Raw genomic sequence first — 9,881 nt, forward strand, 5'->3', positions numbered from 1 at the left:
TGTATTAATGTACTTAGCAAAAGTTCAATTTGTTTATTTCATTCATATTTAGTAAAGAAAAGCATTGGAAGCTCTTGCGTGCACGCACATTGGCATTGAAGATGAACGACTTCATTCAAAAAAGTAAAACGGCCTATAGTTCAAGACACACTGGGAGAATTCCTGTTTTCAAAGCTAAATAAAGATTAGGTTTTTTTTTTAACTCATCACTACTCCTAAGCTGCAATAGAGAGAACAAAGAAAATTTCCGCTTGTATCCCATTGATGAACCTATCAGTATGAAAACGTAAAAAGTCGACTACTTTCCTCATCTCTAATAGCATTAAGTATCGGAAATTAAATTAATTTCATTTATTTATATTTATATATAAAAGTGGAGGGTATAAAAGATTCGGTCCTACCTAATTCAATACAATTCTCTTACACTTGTTTTTCATTTCAAAGCATTTTAGAATACATATCGCACGTATATATCGTATGCTATCATTTCTAATAAGCTTGACACCAGCAACTTCTATACCTTTGCCAAGCTTTTTGAGACGACAAACAATGGTTACAGAATTGCTCAAGTTGTAAAGCTTTCGTCCCTTTGCACGGGTGCCCAAAATTGCCTGGTCGTCGGAATCCGATAATCGATCCAAATTAGTGTCGGCAGTTTTGAAAATGGTAAACCATTCCCTGCATTGACTTTGGCTGATTGTGCGCTCCTTTCCATCGTTTCTCAAAGTGGTATAGCATAGTATGATGACGAATTCGTAAATTCATAAAATATTGTACATTTTTATTAAAGTATAGCACAGTAAAAAAACGTCTAATGATTATGCACCAACCCAATGCCATTTTTTTTTTTAGTTTTAATACTTATTTTATTGGGCTTTTTCTAACTTTCGCGGTAAGAAGACAACCCAAAAGAATAACGCTTATCGTGGCAAGCGTTTTTTATTTTCATTTCGGTAAAAGACAATAGTCTTTTTTTTGATTTTATTATAAATTATATGGTGAGCTCAAGACGCCGAATTCATTATTATTTCGCATCAAGGTATCTAATTTCGGTCTTATCCTTCAGTCAGGTCAACAAAATTGTTGCAAATTATTTTGAAACATTTTTTGTATTTTTTTTTTTTTTTTTTTTTTTTATATTCCTAATTGAAGCAAGTAATATTTAATGCAAAAAAAAAAAAAAAAAAAACATTAGTCGTGGAAGGAAACCAACGGAAAAGAATGTCCACTAGATGCTCTCAAATATCATGGCATGTACTTTTGGTATTATCGCGTGCTAACTAAGCTTGAACGTTGTTTTAGTTAGTGGTGAAAAGAGTTTAAAAAAAATTAAAAAAAAAAACACACACGAAATGGGATAGCATGTGACTAGAAGTGAAAATATAAAAGCAAATGCAAATATTTAAGGCCACTGTGAAACAAGCATAACGAAGCGGTTTTAATCTAAAAATAAAATAACAAAAATCTTAATAGCCTACTACTACTATTACTACTAATACTACAACAAATACGCATACGTATGTATGTTCCGGTAAAAATACATGAAATAAAAAAAAAAAGAAAAGGAACAAATCTCCTTAAACACTCAGCAGCATTAAAGATTAAATTTATTTCATGCATAAACATGTAAAGAGGCGCGCATGTGTGTATTCTTATGTTGTGAGAGGTTAAGAGTTGAAAGGTTAGACAATTATTTAACAATGCCAACGAACGAACAACTATACAAACATACAAATAGCATCTATAGGCAGGCAGGCAGGCAGGCAGGCAGGCACCTTAGAGTCTTTCTATACTCAAAAAGCTATTCCTGTTCTTTCTTTTCGAAGACTAAATAAAAAAGAAAAACAAAACAAAAAAACAAAAAATAAATAAATAAATATCTCCGGTTTTTGTATGTGTGTGCACATAACACGATAAAGCTTGATTATCTTCATGATCATTGCATAGAAATAAGTAAAAAAAAAAAAAATAAAAAAAATAAACAACAACAACAACAAAGAAAACAAGCAATGCGAGTGTGATCAAGTGACAAGATCACTTAATGTGTTAAACCAAACAAACAATAACAAAAATCCTTTGGCAAAGTTGAGGGGACAAAAACGAAAACAGCAAAAAACATAAGAAAAATTATTTTAACATAAAACGTGTTTTATGCTTTTCTGGAGTACGTACATACATACTTATCTATTATATATATATATATATATATATCTTTTATGTAGAGGGAGATGTACATTTTTTTCTTCTCCCGAAAGATTCCAACATTGTTGGTGGCCTGTTATGTCCGTTCGTTTTTTTTTTTTTTATTTTATTTTTTTTTTATTTTTTTTATTGTTGTCAATATGTTTACGTTATGCTTTATTGCTTTTAGCAATGTTTACTTCTCTTGGTCTTATTATTATGTTTAATTATAAAACATGTCGTAAAATTCTTGAACAAAAACATATAATTTTAAATTCACAGAGTTGCCGAAACAACGCATACTTTCGAGTCTTTAATTGGTCATTCTTTACGCTTTAAACGGACAAAACGGATGACAAAAAAAATTTCGATATTTCTCTCTTTCTCTATCTCATATAATTGCCAAGTTTTAACTTGATATGAGGAGAAAATGAGGAAGCAAGTATTTTCCTCTTGCTGCTGGCATAACTGCCTGTATTTGGTAATTGAAAGTCAGACAGAGTAGAGCAAAAATTATATTATTCTCGTCTTCTCATTATTCGATGTCCTAAATAATATCGTATCCTTTAATAGTGAAATAAATGAAATTTTCTACAAATCTTATTAATAATTTTTTAGTAGGAAAATCATATTCTTTCTTAAATCGATTCTTGAATATTCATCTTTACCAATAACATTATATAACTATATAGTTATATAATTCAAGTCGTGTACTGCAAGCAAAAATTTTGTAATAAGATTTTTTATTATAATTTAACGATAATTTTGAGTTACTTTAACACGTTCGCGAGCATTAAAAATTTCCGGGAGCTGCAAAAATAGACAGGCAATTATTATTGAAACTAGTTGTAATATCCAAAATCTGATTGTACATATATTATAAGAGTAGTTAGAATATCGTATTTTAATTGTTATATGAAATGAATGTTATAGCATCCACGACAATATAGATCATATTTTTCAACTAGGATGACATGAATGCTATTAGCAAATGAAATGAACAAAAATTGGCTTTAAAATTTGAATGGTGTAGCATTCACGTCATTTTGCATCACTATGAAAATGAATGCTATAGCATTCACGTCCGCGAACGTGTTAAGAGATAATTTTAGCTCTTTCTTATTGGTTTATTTATTCTATTGCTAGTTACAATTTCTCTTCTCTTTGCTATGAGATTCCATCGAAAAATATCCATTGAAATCGTTTCACTTTGAGTTTTCCCTTTCTGTCCACATTTTTGAAACATTGAGAATTTCAACGGGCAAGGACAAGAAGATGAAGCGGGCGAATGAAACGACATCATTCATAATTGAAAGTTATTTAACTATATGTGAAGTCATTGGCATGTACTACGGAACTTCATCACAGAAGCGTATAAATTTGACGTACGGTTTTCTTTTGTCAATGGTAGAAGTAATAAATTCTTGTTTGTTTATTTGAATCTTTATTTTAGTATGTATTTTCATTCCATTATTGTTATATTTATAATGCAGTAAAACAATTGATTTTTAATAGTTAAAAATTCGTTGTAAAAAAAAAAAACATTTCTTAGATATTGAAGAAAATTTACGCAGATTCGACAATCGACGGATTTGTAGTGATTAAAAGGCGGGCATCACACGCAGACAGAGTGATTGACTGCACTGTTTATGGACATTTGTTAAAAAAATTGTTTATTTTCGTCTAATATATCGAATCAACTGAAGAAACATTAGTTTTTTTTTTTTTTTTTTTTTGGCAAAAATAATGAACATTTTTTCCCCAAGTTCGAACATAGGAAGTGTAGTAGGGTGCCTTCGCAAAGCTTTGCTATCAAGAAATGCAATTTTTCACTTTATCGTATGGCTTTGATCGTCTTTTTCAAACTAAACGCCAGCGATGTCCAGTTTCTGCAATAAAATGCACAAAAATAATTCGAAGCCTGATAATAATTCAGTCCGGTGACGTTATGAAGAAAGAAAGTCTGTCAGAAAAGTCAGAAAGTTTTTGACACAAAATGTTGAACGCTCGCTCCAAGAACAGTTGCAGACCACATTTTTGATAAAGATACCATAACTGTAAGCAGATTTCGTCTGCGAGTTTAAATAATTGACAAACGTAACTAGAATATTGATATTGATTAACCATAAACTGCAAGATGTTGACAAGTTGAAATGTTAAACAAAACTCACAGAAATGTTGTGACGTAACCTCAAATAATATGCGACTTCCTCTAAAAAACAAAAAAAGAAGAAATCTATCTATGCTTTCTTTCCGTACTAATACTTATGCATAATATGCTGCAATATTTGCAAGCAAATATTAGAAATATTATGTATAGATGTGTATGTGTATACATGGCTAAAGAGTTTATATAATTATCTGCATCGAATTCTCTGCGTATCTGTAACTGCTTCTTGTGCAGTTGATGGGACAAGATAAACTTTTGCACGATCCTCGCATAGGCAGACAATAGTTTGTAATACGCTTTCATTTATAAATCAAGAATTGCAAAAAGCTGCACTAATATCAACTAAAATGATGAACACACTTAGGGATAGCTGACAACTTATTTACGAATTTCTTTTCCAAAGATCGATTGACACATATATGAGATTGCATGTATATTTAATGAAAATTTATGGGCGTGTTTTCACTTTCGTTGCTCTTACGGCTTTTTCGATTTTGGTAACTCTGTTTCTCAGGCATTTACTTGATGCTCTCGAATATCTTTTATGATATATGATCTGTTGAGTGATGTTGACATTGTTGGTTGTTTTCTTCTTCTTCTTCTTCTTCTTTTTTTTTTTTTTTTATTAAATGCTTTTTTTTGTATAAAATAATTCAGGCTGTATTTACATTCGTATTGCTATTGGATGGTTCAATATGAAAGATTTCATCTTAAACTGATTGGAGTTCAATAAGGAAAAGAAGATTTCGAAAATATATCTTAAATTATTACTCTATTAAAATTTATATCATTTTCTTCCTTCTGATGTTATGACAGCAGTTAATTGACATTTTTCCGTTCTTATGTTTCTTTTTTAACCACCCAAATCTATAACATATATATATATATATACATATATATATATATATATATATATATATATAAGGCTAACCATCATTAATCATGGTATAAAAATATTATATGCCCTGTTTACATTCAGAGATATGTATGCATGTATGCAGATGATTGGGTATCTTATGAATTGGAAATTGAGGGCATCCGATGATGATGATGATGATGGCGCCTTAAGTTGAAAACAATCAACAACAATTTAAACCTAAATTATGCACGCCAAAGAAAATCCCACAAGAGAGTTGAATCAGAAAGACATATAACAGAAAAACCGCAACATCTTAATGCGTATATATATATATATATATATATATATATATATATATATTCATATATAAATATATATATAAATAAATTTATTTATTTATTTATTTAAATATATTTATATGCATATTCATAAATTTCACGTATATTAAAATTAAAAACATTATAGTCTGCCAAGACCGACCATTATATGCGCTCCACCATGTCGCTCTCTTTATGGGCTCTTTTATATGGTGGGGGTGGAGGGAGCGGAGAGGAAACAAAATGTGAAATGTGAAAAAAAACTAATTTGCTTATCAATGATCTTATTACTCTTGCAACAATTTCCGTCATAAAATTCCGGCTAAAAATGAATTTTTATTGTCATAAAATGGCTTACCTAACATTGACCCATGCAAATTAAATATGATGCAAACATTTTCTATGTCCGATGAACGCTTTATCATATGAACGCTTAGTTCCCATACGAACGTTTGTATTGGAAGGGGATCAGAAAATTGGTCTCTTCGATCCAATTTATTCAATATATATGTATATATATATATATATATATATGTATATATGTGTTGAGAGCAAAGTAAGTAATTTCGAATTGATCGTAAGTCCTTTTCGGTATTCTATACATTTGCACAAACATTACACACCCTGTAACAGAAATGATGCAGGGGGTAGGGAGCAGAATAAATTCATATGAATTCATAAGTGAAACATTTTTTTTTTTATCGATAAAGAAATGAAAACTTCATTCTTCAATTGTACTCTCGTCTTTGTTCGTTGTTATTTAACACCGCTAATAACGCGTAACCGTAATAAGTATTCATAAAGATTATGCGTACACGCGTATTGTTACAGGTCAGTCAATAATTCCTGGTAATAAGCAAAAGATAAAATATTTTTCTCTTTTTTTTTTTTTTTTTTGCAAAATTCGACTTTATTCACAAACACAATTTCCTTCAAGTATAATACAATCATCCCGCCCCAGCTCAGTTCATTAACAATTGTCAGATAATATTGGAAAGGAATTTGATTAGAAAGGCACCGCTTTCCACTTTCAATTCAGGAAATTTTTTCAATGTTTTCGTTCATTGCTACGAAATACTTGGAAGATAGTCTTCTCATTGCAAAATCTTTAAGCAAAATATTGAACGCAATTTCTTTTAATCTCTTTAGTATGTCTACTATGTCTCGAATCTTCAATTTTCGATTATCCAAAATAATTTTCAGAAATTTTTCTTGTTCTCTGTTTCAACTAAGTTTTTTTGACGGATCTAGCAATTTCATAGGAACTCATTCAAAATCCATCACATCTTGCTTACGACGAAGAAGATAATGTGATAACATTTTTCAAGCCAGTGCCGAATGTAATGAGTTTCGTCTCTGACATTACACAATAAGTCCTCAATAAATGTTTGATGTGAAATGAAATTTCTACAGTCGTCGGTTACAAATATCTATTTGGTAAAATTGTAATTTGGACTATTTGTTAGAGTGTAAGATTTACGTATTAATTCCGGGAATTATTGACCGATATGTTATGTACTTACGTATTGACGACACTATCTAATGTTAGACAATGTTACAATTAGCACAATTGCTAATACAAGGTATGTATAGGTGTGTATGTGTTTATGTTTTTGAGTTATTTTCTTTTAATTGCAATAGCATTCAATCTGCACGCAGGCGCATATAACTTTATCTCTTGCTACTCCATTCAATAGACATATTTATAACTTTTACTTAAAAATGTCTTAAGCTGTCACTTCACACAAAAGAAATAAAGCAAAATGCTTTTCTTCTTCTTAATAAACAGGAAAGCATTACATTGATCTAGTGCTGTTTTGTGCTCTCCAAATGCTCCACCTTTTTATAGTCACCATCGAAGCGTTGCGAGTATGCTAAATTTATCTTTCCATTTGTAATGCGTAATAGACATCTGGAAATGTGTGATCACGAATAACGTAAGATTATTAATCGTCTGTCCATCCATCTGTCTCGCTGCCATTGTCCTCTTCTCCGTTATATCATTTTTGTTCGAAAACGAAAAACGTAAGAAAGTAATCTTAAACTTGTACACTCTTCACTGATGGCCACAAGTTGGAATTGAAAATTGCCTTAATCATGCCTATAGTAAACAAAGGAAATGAACTTTCATTCCTTCAGTTAAACAAGTGCATCCCAAAATGAACTTATATTAGACAAATACATAACTATAACTTATAGTATTGTAAACGACATCAAGATCTAGGGAAAAATTACCATCGGTCACAACTCATGCACTTGCGTTCAATACAAGTAAATAAAACAGTGGTTTGAAGTGTGTTGGGTATCAAAGATTCGTTCCTTAATTGTATATAACTTTCTTACTTGTTTGTTTTCCTCTCGTTCCGATACTTATCTTTATTTATACACACTCGCACCACAGCATAAAACTTTAACACGCATCGAAACTTATTTTTTAAAGTAGTTCCGCGTTTTTTATGTAGTTCACAAATTACTATGTTTTCGTATTTTGTCTATAGACACACGTATAACGTTAACCCATTTTATGCGCGTGGGTGTATTTATGGTTTATTTTTCTCTTTTAACTTTTATGAACTTTCGCTATACAAATATTTTATAGTTTTTATTATACGCTGTATTTAATATTATTTAGTTTTCAAAAAGGCATTACCAGTACCAGTACCATCCACACTATTCGCTTCCGTTTCACCCGTACAATCACAATCAATGTCGGAACAATCAAGATCAAAACATTTACAAGAATTCGTCTTGGCCATACCGTTACAGAACACTGATCGATCATTATGCAATGTATTTCCCCAAATTCTCAATCTTACGATTGAATCTATACTTTTTGAATACTAAAACCATGCAAATGTTCGAAGAGTCCGTACCGAACCTCTAATTCTATGACATTCCTGAAATAACCGGGAGAACTCAATCAATCAAGATCAATATAGACTATTTGTGGCATTATTAAGGCGACAAGACTAAACACATAATTTACCTTTTTTTAAAAAAAAAAAAAGTAGAGTCGATTGCTAGTCTTGACTGCTAGTATTCATCTTACTTTTTAGTTCTAGAATTTATTTTTTTCGTTTTAATAAATTATTATAATAATAATAATAATAATAATAATAATATTGTCTGCAGTTACCTATAATGTTGCAATTATGTGATTGGTTAAAGGTTCATTATTGCATATCGGCTCATCGGACTCCATGACGGTTGATACGGGGGCCTTTTTCTATGGATTTGTAGCTGCATGAAGTCAGGAATACAACGACAAAGTTTGCCGCCTGCGTCAACTGGTTTATAAATCGCCATTCGCCATTAGATAAAAATTAATGACTTTGCCTTCTCTCTAAATGATGGCCTAACATTTGCAAAATTTTTCGCTTAAAGGGTAACCTCGGTGTAATAGCATGAAAAAAGTGGCTTTTTGGCAATTTTTTCCGGATGAAAGGAAATCTTACAAAGTAGTAATGTTAAGTCTAGAAAAGAAAATGATCGTAGAAATATAATAAAATATAACAATAGTAATACCGGATCACTCTCACCGGATCATGGCACTATTCATTTAAATTTCAAATTAAAAGTAAAACAAAATCATTTAATTTACATTCCTATAGCTCGATAAATGTGAATGAGTTTTTCAAATATTTTGATTTTGGTGTGATGGCCACGTTTTGATCGCAAAAAAATTGCGCTCTTGTTTAAATTACTTTATGCGCTGTGTTTTCGAAAATTGTATCTCGAGGAAAACTCAACTAAAGTTTCAATTTTCCCACGTACAATTGTGTTCGAGAATATCAAATTGCTTGACTATTTTGCATTTTGCCACACCCACAATTATCATTTGATGTCAATCTTGACTATTTCAGTCATCATTTTAAGCCAATAAAAAAGACATTGATTGTCTGAAAAAAAAAATTTACGGTGAAATTACTCGTTACTCTTCCCGCCTAGTAAAGTCTTCACGTCAAATCCGAAAAGCACATAGATTGAACTAAGGTTTGTTTTATCGACTATTATCAAAGAAATATATGTTGTTTTAAGTTAAAAAAATTAACTTGAGAATGTTGCAAAAAAATATGATTTTAAGAATACATTGTTTTCCTTGACGAGTCGAAAATTTCTCTTATATTCATACAGCGTTTTAATCCATCATTGCCGCACCTAAGAGTGTCGAATAATCAAAATCTCGAGATATGGATTTCAGAAAGTATACACTTTCTGGATAAACCCAAGCCCAAGCCCAAGTCCAAGCTTTTGAGATGATGTGGACATGCCTGTTCGCTAGAATTGTACAAATTATGACAAGTTAGAAAATGAAACTCGGTCGGGACCGAATCGTTTATACCCATCACCCCGT

General features: G+C 31.0%; 1 protein-coding gene across 15 annotated transcripts in view; it reads left to right on the plus strand.

The window, feature by feature from the left end:
* Positions 1-9,881, plus strand: part of LOC119645211 (titin) — a 152,221-nt gene that overhangs the window by 73,773 nt on the left and 68,567 nt on the right. Inside the window, exon 1 of one of the 15 annotated variants that reach the window (XM_038045244.1) lies at positions 2,129-2,164. The exons of the other annotated variants lie outside the window; for them this stretch is intronic. The gene's annotated coding sequence lies outside the window, so the exon portion shown is untranslated. Of the gene's footprint in view, positions 1-2,128; positions 2,165-9,881 lie in introns of those variants that run through there. 15 annotated transcript variants of the gene reach the window in all.

The sequence above is a fragment of the Glossina fuscipes genome, unplaced genomic scaffold (genome assembly GCF_014805625.2).
Source record: "Glossina fuscipes isolate IAEA_lab_2018 unplaced genomic scaffold, Yale_Gfus_2 1, whole genome shotgun sequence".
NCBI lineage: Eukaryota > Metazoa > Arthropoda > Insecta > Diptera > Glossinidae > Glossina > Glossina fuscipes.